Source organism: Pleurodeles waltl, chromosome 9, assembly GCF_031143425.1.
Source record: "Pleurodeles waltl isolate 20211129_DDA chromosome 9, aPleWal1.hap1.20221129, whole genome shotgun sequence".
NCBI classification, from domain to species: Eukaryota; Metazoa; Chordata; class Amphibia; order Caudata; family Salamandridae; genus Pleurodeles; species Pleurodeles waltl.
Window position 1 is genome coordinate 732,943,029 of NC_090448.1, and position 18,499 is coordinate 732,961,527.

Sequence of the window (18,499 nt, forward strand, 5' to 3'; positions counted from 1 at the left end):
ATGACCTTAAGGGGTGCCAGTGTGGAGTGTGCAGCAGGGCTCTGCCACCATCATCCAGATGCAATACTATAACGGTGGGGCTGGCAGTTCTGAAGTCGTTTTCTGGGAACATCACAAGAACAGGAATAGGCCAGGACTGTGGAGAAGGCCCCTCATGCAGCATCCTTGAATGTAATAGTGAAGGTGGTCAGTCATGGTGTGGAAAGGACTGTAGCCTGACTGCATGAAACTTACCTGAAGCCCAAATGCAACAGGTTTTACTATAAGGTCCCTGCAGAAGAGAAGACAGATAGAAACTGGTGAACTGATGCAAGCTTCACTGCCAGTTAATAGGTTTCAGGACAGAAGGACATTGAGAGCTGATTACCCTGCCCATATGCATTAGCCTAGCTTCAGATGCAAATACATCCACCACTTGCTGGCTCCTGCCCTTGAAAAGCAAAGCCCCTTTGCTTTGTTTAGAGTCATGTAGTCTGCTTGGGAAAGCTCCAGAAGCTCTTTGGGCAGCCCACAAATTTCTGAGCTCCATGAGGCCCCTTCCCATGCCATGAACTAGCCATAACGGTTCCACATCTGTTTGCCATATTCCTATAGCCAAATAAGTACTCAAAGTATGAATGGATAAAGGCCATAGAGGGACAATGACTGCACTTGTCTTTAATTTGAAGGCCACATCCTTTGGACAAATCAATTTGCAGTCTATGAGTCATATGGCCACCAGGGGTAGCTAGTTCTGTATTATGAGCCTTGGAAGACTAAAGCTCACGTTATCAGCCTTGACGGAGCAGCAACTTAACTCTCCACCTATCTGCATTCAACAACTAAAATGGACTCGGATTCCTATGTTTCCTTTGAATTTGACTGGACTTTGGTGTTTGCAACAATGTTGAGTGATCCTTGGCACTCCAGTGGTCAACACAGTGTACGAGTCAACAAGGTCCTCATCTAATCCATTATTTATGGCCTGTATAAGAGGATGCTCGAGTCAAAACTTGCATTTACATTTCAAACATTGAGTTTTACATACACTCTATTGTGATCTTGTAGGAGGCTGGCCTGGTTTGTAGTGGGTACCTTGGGTACTTACACCAGGTCCAGTTATCCCTTATTAGTGAAATGTAGTAGTGTTCTAGCAGCTTAGGCTGATAGAGGTAGCTATAGCAGAGCAGCTTAGGCTGAACTAGGAGACATGCAAAGCTCCTGCAATACCACTTATAGTTACACAGTATTTATTCACAAGCAAAGACTGTACTCAGTGTTACCAAAAATAAAGGTAGTTTTTTGGGTGACGCAAGACCAAAAATATCTTAGAGGCAATAATCCTTCTGGAGGTAAGTATTATACACAATATATACACTAGACACCAAAATAAGGTAAGTAATTAGACAGAGGAAAGTGCAAATAATAGGAAGTGCTATGGAATGCAATGGGAGAAAATAGGTCTGGGGCAACACAAACTATATACTAAGAAAGTGGTATGAGAATCACAAATTCCCCCCTAGACAAGTGTAGTGTGTGTAGAATCGCTGGGAGAGTAAGAATACAGCAAAGGTAAGTATAATACCCCACCCCAGAGCCCAGGAACGTAGGAGTACAGTACTGCAAGTTTACTTAGGGCACACTACAAGTCGTGATTCAAGTTATTGCAAGAACCAAGCAAGACTGCAACCAACAAATGGTGGATTCCTGGACCTGAAGACCTGCAAAGGAAGGAGATCAAGTCCAGAAATCGGAAGAAGTTCCAGAAAGGACAAGAGCCCCTGCCAACCTAGAAGAGGGTGTAAAAGAAGAGTCACCGGTTAGATGAAGACTGCAGAAATGCACCCAAGGAAGATGTCAGAGGCTTCCTGCATGATGAAATGGATGTCCCACGAAGAGATGTTGGATGCAGGTGAGTTTTGTCACTGGATTAGTCCAAAAAGTCCAGGTTCCAGCAAAGTTGCGATTTGCATTAAAGTGGCACTGTCTGGACCCAGGAGGGACCTGGGGACCTTACCTCTGTGTGAGGTGGAAGAGGGGGCTCTCAGCACTTCACAGAGCCCTCAGTCGACCAGACTTCACCCTGTGGGGTCCCAGGACACAGGGACAAAGGAGGTGCAAAATGCAGTTGCTGCAGGACTACAAAGGAAGGTCCCATGTCGCCGGAGGTCAACGCAGCGAGTTGAGTGTCATGGGATAGAGTGCTGGGGACCTGGGCCAGGCTGTGCACGAAGGAGTTTTGCAAATAGTGCACAGAGGCCTCAGGAGGTGAAGAAGACACGGTGCACATAGGTACTGTCATACTAGGGGAAGGTAAGCTTTTACCTCCTCCAAATTGGGACAGCAGGACCTCCGGACAGTCTGTGTCGAAGGGGTCCACCACCTGTGTTCAAGGAGCATGCTCGTCGCCAGGAGAGGAATCCAAGAGAACCGGTCGTCGACTTAGAAGGTGCCTGCAAGAGCAGGGAAGTGGCTCTGTCACTCCACAGGAGATTTCTTCGGTCCTTCTGGTGCAGGGTGAAGACAGGGAGTCCCCCAGAGTGTGCTCTCTGTGGAAACTGTTGCAGTTGCTGGCTGGAGCTGAAGTTGCAGAGGAAAAGTAGCCCTTCTGTATACTTTGTTGCTGTTACAGCGGTTCCTGGAGCAGTCTGCGGTCGATCCGAGGTCAGAGTATGAAGTAGTAGTTGCGGAGGATTCCTCCTGGAAACTTGCAAGTAGAATCTGCAGAGAAATCCACAGGGAAGACCCTAAATAGCCCTGAGAGGAGGATTTTCCACATTATCAGGTATGGACCTATCAGGAGGAGACTCTGAAGTCCCCTGCTGGCACTGGCCACTCAGAGGCCTCCAGAGTGTCCCCACACCTTGGAAAACAAAATGGCTGAAGTCTGGGACACACTGGGCACCACCCCTGGGGTGGTGATGGACAGTGGAGTGCTCAGTCCCCTTTCCTTTGACCAGTTTCGCACCAGAGAAGGGACTGGGGGCCTCTGAACCAATGTAGACTGGCTTATGCAAGGAGTGCACCATCTGTGCCCTTCAAAGCATTTCCAGAGGCTGGGGGAGGCTATCCCTCCCCAGCCTGTTGCACCTATTTCCAAAGGGAGAGGGTGTAACACCCTCCTCCCAAAGGAAATGCTTTGTTCTGCCTTCCTGGGACTGAACCGCTCAGACCCCAGGAGGCCTGAACCCTGTCTGTGAGGTGGCAGCAGCTGTAGCTGCATTGCAGGCCGTAGAGAGCTGGTTTGGCAGTACTGGGGGTCCATGGTGGTGCCCCCAGGATGCATGGAATTGGCTCCACAATACCAGATTTGGAATAGGGGGACAATTCCATGATCTTAGACACCTTACATGGCCATATTCGGAGTTACCATTGTGAAGCTATGTATATGTATTGACCTATGTGTAGTGCACGCATGTAATGGCATCCTGCACTCACAAAGTCTCGGGAATTGGCCCTGAACTATGTGGGGGGCACCTTTTCAAGTGCAAGGGTGCCCTCACACTTAGTAACTTTGCACCTAACCTTCAGTAAATGAAGGTTAGACATATAGGTGACTTATAAGTTACTTAAGTGCAGTGAAAATGGCTGTGAAATAGTGTGTGCACTATTTCACACAGGTTGCAATGGTAGGCCTGTGGAAAGGTTTGTCTGAGCTCCTTATGGGTGGCAAAAGAAATGCTGCAGACCATAAGGATCTCCTAGAACCCCAATGCCCTGGGTACCTAGGTATCAAATACTAGGGACTTATAAGGGGGGGTCCAGTGTTCCAATTGAAATTGGTAAATGAAGTCGCTAGCCTATAGTGACAAATTTAAAAGCAGAGAGAGCATAAGCACTGAGGTTCTGGTTAGCAGAGCCTCAGTGGCACAGTTAAGCACTACTGACAACACACACACTAGGCCATAAATTATGAGCACTGGGGTCCTAACCAGCAGGATCCCAGTGATACAGGCAAAAATATATTGACATACAGGAAAAAATGGGGGTAACATACCAAGAAAGATGGTACTTTCCTACACATCTGTCTCCAGATCGCCATAACACTGATAAGCTGCAAGCTGTTTAGTTTTAGCACTGGGGCTCTTTAGCTGGCAAATGCTATTTATTTTTTACCATCTGAAAGGTCATCACTTGAATGGGTGGAAATACATTTATAAAATGTTTGATATAGCTTCGTAAGAAAAAGAGCTAGGCACTCTTGGTCTCTTGTGTACGTTTGAATTTACTTTTCTATTACTACCCTTTGTAAGTCAAGTCATATTTTTACATAAGAACAGTATCTGGCTGGATATCCACCTTTACTGTTTGTAAGGGTGTCATATTGAACTGAATCCTACCACCCTTCTCCTCCTTGAGTGCACATTTAATACTCAACCATACTAGCCCTGAGACCCAAATCTTAAAACAGTAATCTTGGCACTTTGAGTAGTTTCATAATACCTAATCCACCTGCAATGACAGGGGCCTCTCACCATAGTGATCCAAGTACTTCACTGACCCTAGAGCAGTCCAAAGAATGGATTCATCAGGGTCTCATTTTCTTAAAATGAATTCCACTAACTTGAGTCTAGTTTGCCTGTGTCCCTTAACTCTGCTGAGGAAGGTCAGATGGTATCATGCTTGTTTCTGCCTGAAAAAGGAGGCAACATGAGACTTAAGGTGGGCCAGTGGATGCTGCAAAGGTCACAGAACAACCAATCCTTATCAGTAAGGGGTTGGATAGCAAAAGAAACTTGCAGATCCTCGACAAGGCCCTGGAGGATTTAATCAGATGAAAATAAATGAAAGGCTCCGGAGAGAGGATCCAGCCAGGCCGAAAGGTGAGTATTCTGCAGTTGGATGGCGAGGAAACTGGCACATCATAATCATGTCAGAAGTTGAGCTGTTTTGAGTACCATTGAGATGCGCCTTGTGCCAGATGGACGATCCTGCCAGAGCCCAAAACCTGTAAGCACAGGCTCCACTTGGAATCTATCAAAGTGCACAATCCTGACATGTACAAAACAAATCTTGATGTCCCCTATGAGGATTTAGGGAGGTTTTCCCACTTACATAAAAATGGGCTCAAATAGTGCATCTTAAAACAGAAGTTTCACATAAATGTGCCCAAAAGACATAGGTTCTAACAGGGCATTTACTAACTCTTCAAGTACTTTCCTGTGTTCCAAGCCAGTGAAGCCTGACACCCACTAGGAGTGTGTCAGGGCCAGCATTTTGTCATGGATTCCACTCATATGAAAAGGGTGTGTCCCTGTGCCAAGAATTATATACAATATGCCAGTGACAGTAGATTTCCAATTATGACTTGAACACAATTTACATGGCCTACATGTCAAAAATTACCTCTAACCAGCCTTTTCTGATGGTTACCTGTCCCCCCCACACATACTCCATTGGGGCCCTCCCCAATGCCAGGACTTATGTCCAGTATGCCAGAGACTGCAGTTTGCCATAACTGCCCTATATGTCAAGAATTGCTACTGGTGTGAACAGTGCCAGCATTTTGCCATGGGTGCCCAGTGCCAAGAATGGTTATACGACGGAATGCCGACTGACAAAACAACGGGTGCCTAAACAACGAGCTACTAATGCCTTTACCACGAATGCCTTAACAACGATATTTCGTTGTAAAGGCATTCCTGGTAAAGTCATTAGTAACAGGCACCCATTGATCCTGCATGCCTCACCTCACCCCACCCCCCCACCCCACCCCAAAACCTAAAACCCCCGACCCCCCACCCCCTCCCCAAAACCAAAAACGCCCCAACCCCACCCCAAAACCTAAAACCCCGACCCCCCACCCCCTCCCCAAAACCAAAAACGTCCCACCCCCCAACCCCACCCCAAAACCTAAAACCCCGACCCCCAACCCCCTCCCCAAAACCTAAAACGCCCCACCCCCCCAACCCCACCCCAAAACCTAAAACCCCCGACCCCACACCCCCTCCCCAAAACCTAAAAACCCCACTTACCTGAGTCGTCGCCTCGTCATCTGCGTCGTCCTCCTCAGCCAATTCCCTTGTTTGTACCTTAACCATGCATGTTCGTTGTTCAGGACATGCGTGGTTAAGGCACAAAATAACGAAGTCGTGGTTAAAAAAAGCGTTGTTCCGCTTTCGTTAACCAGGACTTCGTTCTAAAAAAGTCGGCATAAAGGATGTTTCCCGCCAAGAATTACCTATAATATACCAGCATATTGCCATGAGTATCCCTTATCCCAAGAATTACCTGAAAATATACCATCATCAGTATTTTGCAATAGGTGTCCCATATGACAATAGTTACCCTTGTGTGCCAGCACTAGGAATTTGCTGCGGGCACCCAAGAATTGCCTGAAAATATACCAGTACCAACATTTTGCTAGAGATGTTCCATGTGCCAAGAATTGCCCCTAATAGATACACATCTTTCTACCCCACACATGCACACAATATTTGAGAGAATTGTTTTCTGTGCTGCCTGATCTGGTCTGCTTCAGCTGTTCAGATGCTACTGCATGGACCATCCAGGCCAGCAGATCATTCTTTTCTGAATATAGTATCTGGGCAGGAAGTTCAAAGCTTGTGCTTTCCTAGTACATAACCAAGCACTGGCACGGTTCAGATTTCAGTCTCTCACTTTTACACTTCACCCTTTCCCATCTCGTCAAAGGATGGAATGGGGCTAATGAGAGTGTTGCCCCCCCCCCCCCTTTGCTAGAGCAGATGTTTTAACTAGAAATTATTAATGAGTGTTTATGTAATTTGAGTAATAAATTATGTAGAAAATGAATAACGTAGAGAAAATATTGCACGCTTTTGAAAATGTGACCTCGAAGAATGGCCACCAGTGTTCACAAAATGGACTAATTGATGATTAATACTTATGAAATATTGAAAATGTATTAGATTCATGTAGTAATATGTTATATTGAGGGTTACGAAGTGTGTTCTAGCTTTATTAATTGTTGGCCTTAACTTAGCGAGTGTCATGGCCTATGTCTTGCCAGGCCTCATGCAGAAACTGTATTTCTTAGCATTTAATAAAAATGCTGACCGAGTGAATTAAACTGTGAAATGTCCATTGTCTTGCTAAAAGTGCTTAACAGAAGCTTTTCGTGAGAACCGTCTATCAGATGATGTTCCAGCTAGTGTAACAACTTCTGTGTAATGTGTGTGAGTTGGACTTTCCCAGGACAAGAACAATGAAGACACTGACTGGAGCTGAAGATGCAACAATATTGTTACCTGACGAGCTAGATGATGAGAACATCGTAAAGTGAACCAATCAACTTCATGAGAAGAGTGAAATATTAGAATTAATAGATTTGGTATAGAAATATTATTGGGTAGAGTATAAATGTATGATTAACTGTCCAATAGTGAATTAGGATATAGTTTAGGTGACTTTGATATAACAACGCGACAGAGGAGAATTGGAAACAGATATACTTTAGGAGAGAGACTAGATTTTATGATTTGAGATGCAAAGACTTTAGAGGAGAGATTTTAGATTCATTCTGTCATTGGGCACATACTTTCTGACTGAGAGCCTGATGCTTTGCTGATCGACTGATGGCCTGAGGACAAAGACTGATTCTGCTTTGCTGACCCATACCGAGGATAGGTAGATATGATGATACATGACTGTTATGCATTTTATGCCTTTTCTTTCCAGGTACCAACTGCGCTGTTTTGATAGATCCATAGCTAGATGTTTTCCTAAATTTGTGTTCTAAATTGTTTTGCATGAAGCCCAACATGCTGATGCTAATCTGACGTTAGTTAAGGGCCCTCACAATTGACGCACAAATTATAGGGACTAATGACTGACGAGTTATCTTGCTGAATTCTATGTATGTTATAACCTTTTCACAACTGACTCTGCTATTGATTGGCACTGTAGCTCTAGAATGTGTCGTGATTCAAGCTTTGATTAGATTGTGTGTATTTCGCCGCTTTGGACAACCAGTGCTGTTTTTGTATGTGTTTCATTTGATTTTGAGATGAAGCTACATGACCTTAGTATTGTTAATATAAGGGAAATAAACTTAATCAACTTTTACTAAAGGTGTGGTTATTCATGGCTGAAAGGTCAAGGTTCGGGACATTTACTGACTCCATTGAATATTGATTTATTGATTACTAAGGATTGTTGATTATTGTGCATTGATTATTGGTTCAAGTACTGGAGCTATGGTAAGAACTTCTTTATACGAGTCAAAAGATTAATCGACCTATTCACGTCCCCTTGTACGTTTACTTATTAAGGTCTGACGTGCTAACACCTTTACCTTGTGATGAGATGGGAGAGAATTTGGTGACAGCGTGAATGACTGATGACCCCGGGCACTGTGGGGCTTACGCCTAAAGTGTGTGAGTCTACTTACATGGGTGATGCTGCCACGCCTCACGGATGGATTTGGATGTAGGTATGTGGGATCCCTGAGGCCAGGGCTGGGACAAAGCAAGCCCTAGACAATCAGTGTGGTGGCTGGCACAGGTGCCTCTATGTGCCTGAGCCAGCCATCAAACTGATTCATTGCTGAAGGCTGTTGCTGATCCTCACTTGTAGCAAAGGTCAGCATTGTTGTTATTATTCCAGTAGTGAATCATATGCTGTCATCAACTATTGCTATATTATGGAAGCAGGACAAAGGAAGTCAGAGCCCAGAGGCCCCTCCAGGTAAGTCACTTCTGTCTGTATCCCTTGCCTGTCTCATTCCTCCTCTAATGAATTGATGGGGCAGGTGAGGTGGGTGAAAGCTTTCGAGATTTGAAATGAACCACATTGAGCTCAGGAGCAATTGGATCCAAGCATCCAATGGCATGGATCATGAAGGAACTTTCCAAATGACTTGAAGCAAGTGGGAACTATGACTGAGGATAGAGGTTTGATGAAGCTGATCATCTTCTTTGTGACTGTGGCAGGACATGCATCAATTTAGGGGCACCTGAGGCTGTATTATAGAAGTGCCCCAGGGGTGCAACATGCATTTGTGCCCACTTTGCGCACCCCAGAGGCACTTTCGTATTACAGAAAGAGCCGCGGAAACTTGTGCAGCCCTTTCTGTAATACAGCTAGCATTTGGCCAACGTATAGCGCAAGCGCTATCACCAGAGGGTGTTCCTTCATTTGCATGGGGGCATGGCACAATGCAAATTAGGGAATCCCTTTGTCTCTGTTCCCGAGCCATATTTTAGGCACAGGCGCAGGGGCAAAGAAGCTGTCAGGAGGGTCACTGACAGTGCGCCCCCTGATGACAGCCCTCTGGAGGAGGAAAGAGGGTCATTTCGACCCCCCAGACATCCCCTTGCAGGCAGATGCTGTCACTCACTGCACCTGCCTGCAAGAGGATCTCCAAACCTCCTTAAAAGTGCAGGTTGCTGCCTGCACAGTGAAGCCGCTCTGTTTTTCACTTAAATGCGCTGTCCCAGGGCAGCGCGAGTTCGCGACTGCCCTGGGGGCAGCGCATTAAATGTAATGTGCACTTTCTCTGTTTGTGTCCGGTGCACCTGTTTTCAGAGAAAGTGCGCCCTATCTACAATAGGGCATCTGAAGTACTTAGAGGACCTATGACACATCCACTGCAAGGACTAAAAAAACACAGTGACCAACCTGTCCAGAATTGAAGATGATGTATTTTTTGGATCTTGTTGGAGGCCCGGTAGGAACTACTTCATTGGGACAGAACCCCCATGGTTTCCATTGAAAGTCCAGCACAATCGCCAACAATGGAGAGATCAGCCCTCTGAGATACTGCGTTCAATCATGTGTATCACTGTTTGCCTTCTGGCTCAAAAGTAATATTCAACTAAAAATATCCAGCATCAGCTCCAGTCTGTTTTTGGTATACCTTGTGGCTCGTCAGTATTAGTGCTTCATTTGCACTGGGAACCAAACACCCTATTGCAGCGCTTGACTCTCATAGGGTAACATTGAAGAGCAGTCCAAGGCTTACTCGAGGGAAGTGGTGTGGGCTAGTAACCCCCATTCACGAGCACACAAGCATGACTCTCAATAAATGATTGTCCAGTCTCTACTTTTTCTTTTAATGAAGTAAAAGTACATTTATTACTCACACACACACTACTCAATAGTATGCAACAATCTACAAATATACGCAAAGTTATGGAATCACTCTGGGAGGACATTGTGTAATCTTTCAGGTCTCCTCCAAGGGAGGATATTATCCATCAACCCACATGACAAAACAATCCCCGGTGTTCCCCCTGCAACATTTGAACATTTGACAGTAATGTGGAATGAACACACCTACATCTGCAATTAAATACATCTATCTTGCCAAAAGATGGCTGTCAGTATCATTATTGGGGAAACATCCTTTATGCCGACTTTTTTAGAACGAAGTCCTGGTTAACGAAAGCGGAACAACGCTTTCTTTAACCACAACTTCGTTATTTTGTGCCTTAACCACGCATGTCCTGAACAACGAACATGCATGGTTAAGGTACAAACAAGGGAATTGGCTGAGGAGGACGACGCAGATGACGAGGCGACGACTCAGGTAAGTGGGGTTTTTAGGTTTTGGGGAGGGGGTGTGGGGTCGGGGGTTTTAGGTTTTGGGGTGGGGTTGAGGGGGTGGGGCGTTTTTGGTTTTGGGGAGGGGGTGGGGGGCCGGGGTTTTAGGTTTAGGGGTGGGGTTGGGGGGGGTGGGACGTTTTTGGTTTTGGGGAGGGGGTGTGGGGTCGGGGGTTTTAGGTTTTGGGGAGGGGGTTGGGGGTCGGGGTTTTAGGTTTTGGGGTGGGGTTGGGGGGGTGGGACGTTTTTGGTTTTGGGGAGGGGGTGGGGGGTCGGGGTTTTAGGTTTTAGGGTGGGGTTGGGGGGTGGGGCGTTTTTGGTTTTGGGGAGGGGGTGGGGGGTCGGGGGTTTTAGGTTTTGGGGTGGGGTTGGGGGGGTGGGGTGAGGCATGCAGGATCAATGGGTGCCTGTTACTAATGACTTTACCAGGAATGCCTTTACAACGAAATATCGTTGTTAAGGCATTCGTGGTAAAGGCATTAGTAGTAACAATGAGGTCGGTGTTCCGACCTCGTTGTTTAGGCACCCGTTGTTTTGTCAGTCGGCATTCCGTCGTATAACCTCATTATTGAAGTTAGCATCAACAGGAAACATATAGAACCATATTTAAACAATTTAACGATTAGGATTATTTTCAAATTATTTTCAATTGACCATCAAATAACAGTTGAATACATTGGGTAATATCAGCTTACATCTCTAGTAAACACAGTCCCACAAGCCGGAACAAAAGTGCACATAAGCTTAGGCTCTAACGACATGTAGAACCCTTGGGGGGGTTATCCTTCTTTTGTCCCACCCTACCTAGGATGGGGACACAAACTGTGTTGGGGGGAGGCTGCGCTGCTCCTGCAGCTCCCCCTGTCCATGGGCATGGATTTGGTGGTGCCCCCATCTTCCTGGGACCACCACAAGCTGGTTTAGGGGACTATCCCCCTGCTCCTGCTCCACAAAGTATGCTGGGGCGGGCGCATATGGAATGAGCGGCTCTCCCACTGCGCCAGGGAGAGCTGCTGTGCTGGCCATAAACCAATGCTTGTTCCTGGGGGGTGGCGGTCCCACCCAGACACCCCCACACAAGGTAAATGCTCCCTCGTTGGAGGGCGGCGCAGGAAGCCCACCCCTGTTTGCCCTCGTCGGCTCCCCGCATGGCCAGTAGCTCCGTGTGCTGCCACAGGAGCCGGCCTTCTCTGTGCTGTCTGCCCGCTCCAGCAGGCAGACGTGTGCAGACTCGCGGCCAGACGGGCCACCTGGGGGAGTGCAACAGCACTCCCCCTTTCCTCCCCGCAGCTTTGGGGCCCCGGGATGGGGTCCAGGGCCCCTCCTCATCTCCACGGGGAGCGCGACGGCGCTCCCCGATGCCACCTTCTTCTTGAGGCCCCGGGATGGGGTCTGGGGCCCTCCTGGGATTTTCACGGGAGGCGCAATGGCACCCCCGACTTGACTTCTGCTGGGGGCCCCAGGGTGGGGTCTGAGGCCCCCCAGCCAATCTTCACGGGGAGCACAACGGCACTCCCCGGCTTCTTCTTGGCCGCCGGCTCCTCCACAGTTGGCAGCCATCTGGCAGGGGTGCGCGACAGCGTCCCCCCATTCCTCCTTTTTCACGGGGCCTCGCATCAAATTTTCATGGGGAGCGCAACAGCACTCCCCGACTTTACTTCGGCCTCAGGGGTCCCCAGGATTACAGATTACAGTGTACTTTGGTGTGACTCTGGTCTCGGTGGACCCCAGAGAACTGGAGTTGCACCCTAGGCCCTCCTTTCCCATTGACATTTAATGGAGTATCCCCACAATGCAAAAACCTTAAGCACACTGACATTGACATTGAACTGAGTGTCCCAACAGTAAAAAGACAGTAAGCACACTGACTCTCCCTCACATGTGTACACCCCTCTCATAAGACCTACTCCAGGTCACCACCCACTCTGCATAGTTCCTCCTGCACCAGTCTTACCTAAGTGCAGTTCTTGGGCTGCGCACACTAGGAATCCTCCTCTCACAGCCCTCACATGGGTGCATATCCATGTGCACACATGATCACATGTAACCCACCCGAGGCCTCCTGCCCTTGCTGCGCCAAAGCAGCCATTCCTTAGCACGGTGGCACCGGCGGTAAACATGCGCAGTCCATTTTATCATGAGTTTACTGTGTGTGAGTCCCGGCATAGGAGGTTCCCTCACAGTAAAAAGTCAAAAACCAGGTGGCCAAAAAGCGAAAAATCAGGGCAGACCTGATGGTCAGAACCGTCCTCTAACACATGCCACGCCCAGCTGATTCCCACAGGGAAGATGCCGCCACCACACGTGGGCAGTCTTCACCTGGTCAGCGATAACAAGTGACAAGGGGTTCTGACCAGACACCCTCCTCGCCAATTGTCTGCGACCTCCAACACTTGACGCTGGTCATTGGCCGCTAGGATCACCTCCTTTGCCCAACCATGTGATCATCTTACATGATCAGGGCAACATTAGGCCTACCCTTGCCCGTGGTCAAGCAACACTATGCCCCCCACTCCGTTGGACAAGGGTACAGTACCTCTGCACTGCTGCCTCCAACTTGGGTAGGTGTAGAACCTACCCCATGGGCCACTGGCTGGTCTCCCTTCTGGAGTTTATTCCACCCAGTACCCTCCTTCCTTGGGATCCCTGCATCTGAAAGAAAATGCAGATTCATCGGACCCTCCGCCTCACCATGCAGCTGGGGTCTTTGCTGCCACCACCCTTTCAGGACGACAGCCTTCCCACAAGGAAGAACAGTCCACTCTGAACTCTAGGTATGTCTCCCTCACAGAGAAGCACCCCTGGCCTGTCTCGAAAAAAAAGATACCAGTCCGGCCCCACTACCGCACGGGTAGTGTTGGAGGATTGTGGGTACCACTGTGGGTACCTCATCAGGCAACTCACAGCTCCCTCCTCCCATCTTGGTAGCTCTGCACGGAACCCGCCCGAGAACCTAGACACTACCCTTGTTCTCCTCGGCGAGAACAGGACCGAAGCCCCCAACATATATAGGGAATGAGCTCTACCCCCTAGAGCACCATTGAAGGACCCGTGAGCCCTGGGTCAGCTTCACCCAGGCCCACTTCCTTGGGCCCTCCTACGTCTCCCAGCCTCAAGTCAGGAGACCTCCCAGGAACCCTCCAGATTGCTGGCTCGCTAGGGCCACCCTGCACGGGAGCACAGAGTCCCTTCACTTAAGATAAGCCCCACCTGTTTCATGGGAGGACAGGGTCCCTCCACTTAAGATAGGCCCCACCTGCCTCCAGGTAACCGTCCAGGGATCCAACATATCTCAGGTTGGCTAGCGCCGCCACCACCATACAGGAGCACAGGGTCCCTTCACTTAGGATAGGCCCCTCCTGGCTCTAGGTGACAGCTAACCGTGCCACTGCGGTCGGGCCAGCCTGTGGCACCTTGCTGAGGGGACACCCTCCCCAGCCCTTGCCACCTTACGGGACACCAAGACGCACCGTGGGGCTGGGACACCAATGGTGTACCACGCAGGGTCCGCTAAGTAAAGGCCCCTGCCGCCCGTCACTCATCGACAGCTCAGAGCGCCCCCTAACAGACGTGGCCCCTTGCCCCCTTCCTTTGTCCCGGGGTCTGACCCCACAGCACCTACCTGATTGGTCAGGCGGTTGGGCATTGCCCTAACCACCACCTCAGGTTTCAACCGACCTTGCTCCAGGATGACATCCTTTCGCTTCCTTGGGTAGCCTCCTACCCTACCCTGACACCTCAGGGTCTACTACTGACTCCCTCTGACTTCTCAGAGTTAGTCACCTAGCCCACCTAGGGGCTAACACCACACTTACTTTGGGGCCACCCACCACCATGGGTCACCCCTGGGTCCCTCACCCTCCCCACCAGATAACCTAGGGGGATCAAGGGAATCACAACTTCCTTGCACCCTTCCACCATCATGGGAACACCTGTCAGGGTTCCCTCCTGCGGGAACTCCTCAGGGGTGTCACTACCTGTGGGTATGAAATCTCCTGCCTCCTCCCTTCCAATGGATTTAGCCTGCGCCAATGGCGGGTAAACAAAATCTCTTCGGGAAGAATGACTAGCTGAGGCCCCCTCCCTTTGAAAAGCAGTCTTATCCTTTATAAGCGTAAGAATGTTCCGGGGCCCCCCTAACCACTTCCTAACCCACGAAGTCATGGCACCCTACCATCCCAGTCTGTGGTGTGGGTATCAGTTGCTGTCCCTAAACCTTTAGAGAAAAAACCCTCCTCGTGCAGGCCCAGTGTTTGTAGTGTTAGAGTTCAAAAGGATACACTATGGCCTATAACGCTTTGTGAACAATTCTTGGAAAGCTTCCTCCCGGCATCCTGTCACTTTGTGCAAACAAACTAGTCCTAACAACACAGTTAAAAACTTTACTTTTCATTTTCTCACTTGACATATGTGTGCACGGGGGATTTTCCTTCTCATACTTCTAGTTCACATGACCAAATCTTTGAAGCCTTCTCAGAGCCTTATGCTCTCATATTTGCTCATTACTGCATAGGTAATGTGTGGTAAAACTGGACTTATCAAGTGCCATAAATGCATACTGGAATAGGATACTATGGGGGTCATTCTGACCCTGGCGGCCGGTGGCCGCCAGGGCCACCGACCACGGGAGCACCGCCAACAGGCTGGCGGTGCTCCCACGAGCATTCTGACCGCGGCGGTTCAGCCGCGGTCAGAAGCGGAAAGTCGGCGGTCCCCTGCCGACTTTCCGCTGCTCGGGGGAATCCTCCATGGCGGCGGAGCGCGCTCCGCCGCCATGGGGATTCTGACACCCCCTACCGCCATCCTGTTCATGGCGGGAAACCCGCCATGAACAGGATGGCGGTAGGGGGTGCCGCGGGGCCCCTGGGGGCCCCTGCAGTGCCCATGCCAATGGCATGGGCACTGCAGGGGCCCCCATAAGAGGGCCCCGCAAAGTATTTCAGTGTCTGCTTTGCAGACACTGAAATACGCGACGGGTGCAACTGCACCTGTCGCACCCCTGCAACTACGCCGGCTCAATTCTGAGCCGGCGTCCTCGTTGCAGGGGCATTTCCTCTGGGCCGGCGGGCGCTCTTTTGGAGAGCGCCCGCCGGCCCAGAGGAAATGTTTGAATGGCCGCCGCGGTCTTCTGACCGCGGTGCGGTCATTTGGCGGCGGTACCTTGGCGGACGGCCTCTGCCGTCCGCCAAGGTCAGAATCAGGGCCTATGTCTCCCGCCGCTGAACACCAAATGTTGGAAGGAGGGTCATTAGTTGTGAGGCCTGCACAAGTAATGAGTCAACACACGATCACCACTGGGAACCAAACACCCCATTGCAGCGCTTGACTCTCATAGGGTAGCGTTGCAGAGCAGTCCAAGGCTTACTCGAGGGAGGTGGTGTGGGCTAGTAATCCCCATTCACGAGCACACAAGCATGACTCTGAATAAATGATTGTCCAGTATGTGTTTTTTCTTTTGATAAAGTAAAAGTTAATTTATTACTCACACACACACTACTCAATACTATGCAACAATCTACAAATATACATAAAGTGATGGAATCTTTCACGTCTCCTCCAAGGGAGGATATAATCCATCAACCCACATGGCAAAACAATCCCCAGTGCCCCCGCGACATTTGAACATCTGACAGTAATCTGGAATGAACACACCTACATATGCAATTAAATACATTTATCTTGCCAAGAGACAGCTGTCAGTGTCATTATTCAAATTAGCATCAACAGATAACACCATATTTAAGAAATTTAACCATTAGGATTACTTTCAAATTACTTTTAATTGACCATCAAATAATAGTTGAATATATTGGGTAATATCAGCCTACATCTCTAGTAGGTACAGTCCCACAAGTTAGAACAAAAGTTCACATAAGCTTGGACTCTAACTACATGTATAACCCTTGGGGGGTTATTCTTCTTTTGTCCCACCCTACCTAGGGTAGGGACACAAACTGCGTTGGGGGGAGGCTGCGCTGCTACTGCAGCTCCCCCTGTCCATGGGCAAGGATTTGGTGGTGGCCCCATCTTCCTGGGACCACCACAAGCTGGTTTAGGGGACTACTCCCCTGCTCCTGCCCCACAAAGCATGCTGGGGAAGCCGCATATGGAATGAGCGGCTCTCCCGCTGCGCTGGGGAGAGCCGTTGTGCTGGCCAAAAACTGATGCTTGTTCCTGGGGGGTGCCGGTCCCACCTGGACACCCCCACAGAAGGTAAATGCTCCTTCGTTGGAGGGCGGCGCAGGGAGCCCACCCCTGGCCATCCCCGCCAGCACCCCGCACGGCCAGCACCTCTGTGTGCTGCTGTGGGAGCCGGTCTTCTCTGTGCTGTCTGCCCGCTCCAGCAGGCAGACGTGTGCAGGCTTGCGGCCGGACGGGCCGGTTGGAGAAGTGCAACGGCACTCCCCCCTTCCTCCCTGCAGCTTCGGTGCCCCGGGATGAGGTCCGGGGCCCCTCCTCGTCTCCATGGGGAGCGCGACGGCGCTCCCTGATGGCACTTTCATCTTGGGGCCCTGGGATCCTGGGGATTTTCATGGGGGGCGTCACAGCGCTCCCCGACTTGACTTCTGCTGGGGGCCCCGGCCAATTTTCACGGGGAGCGTGACAGCACTCCCCGGCTTCTTCTTCACTGCCGGCTCCTCCACAGCCGGCAGCCATCTGGCAGGAATGCGTGACGGCACCCCCCCCATTCCTCCTTCTTCATGGGGCCCAAGGATGGGGCCTGGGCCCCTCGCATCAAATCTTTATGGGGAGCGCGACAGCACACCCCGACTTTACTTCGGCCGCAGGGGGCCCAAGGATGGAGTCCGGGGTCCCTATCCACCACGGCAGGGGGGAGCACGACGGCGCCCCCCCCCCCCCATCGAATCGAATCAGGCCAGGCTTCACGGGGCCCGAGATGGGTCTGGGCCCCTTCATCTTCCAGAGGGGGAGTGCGACGGCACTCCCCTCGATCCTTTTCCTCCTGGAGTAGCCCCCAGGCCCTGGCCCACCCCAGAGGCACAGTCTCGAGCAGCTGAGGAGCCCTACGCGCTTCGTAGCTGCTTCTCCAGTGGTCAAAGGTTGCCATCCTTTTCCCCTGGATATCTCAGGCCCCCAAGGGCAGATTTTCATCATTCTGGTGTTGTTTCACTCCTGGTGACAAGCCCTTGCCACCAGGAGCACTCTCTTCAGGCCTCCAGCCCGCAAAGGGTCCCAGATCATAGGGAGCCAGTCCCACTTACTCCATGCGCTAGCCTTTCCTCTGGGTTCCCTCTTCTGGGCAGCGTGCTCTCCTTGCGCTGGCCCCCAGCTAGTCCTCTGGGGTGGTAAGGGGGCCAGCTTGCCAGGCCCTGGCATTCGCCTCGCTGGCCTGGAGTCCTTCAGGGGCAGAGTCCCTGCCCCAAGGGCAGTCAGGAGGTTCTTCCTTCCAGTTGTCCATGACGCCTGTCTGCAGTCCCAGTGTCCAGCAGTGAAGCACATCCAGGAGAGAGAGCTCTCCCCTTGTGCAGGACCTTTTAAGTGGGGGCGGAAGTGTCCAGCAGGTCTGCACCTCTGGCCTATCCAGATGTGCCGCATCACTTCCTTGCCCCCGTCCCCTCCTTCTTGCACAGCCTTCTGGGATAGCTCAAAATGGCATCCTCCAGGAGTTAGTTGCCACATGTGCTTTGAAAGTCTCAGCCCCTCCTCACTGATATTCCTCGCAGGGCCTCTCCGGCCTGCTCCTGGCACAGAATGACAGCTGGCTGATTGATGCAAGGCCCTGCTCAAGCAGTAATTGGCCGTAATCCTGAGCTGAGTCAGAGAAGATGACATCCATGGATGACCCATAAGTCGTACAACTATGCTCCGGTAACCTACTGCATCATTCTTTTCTTACAGGTTACAGTGTACTTTGGTGTGACTCTGGTCTCGGTGGACCCCAGAAAACAGGAGTTGCACCCTAGGCCCTCCTTTCCCATTGGCATTTAATGGAGTATCCCCACAATGCAAATACCTTAAGCACACTGACATTGGC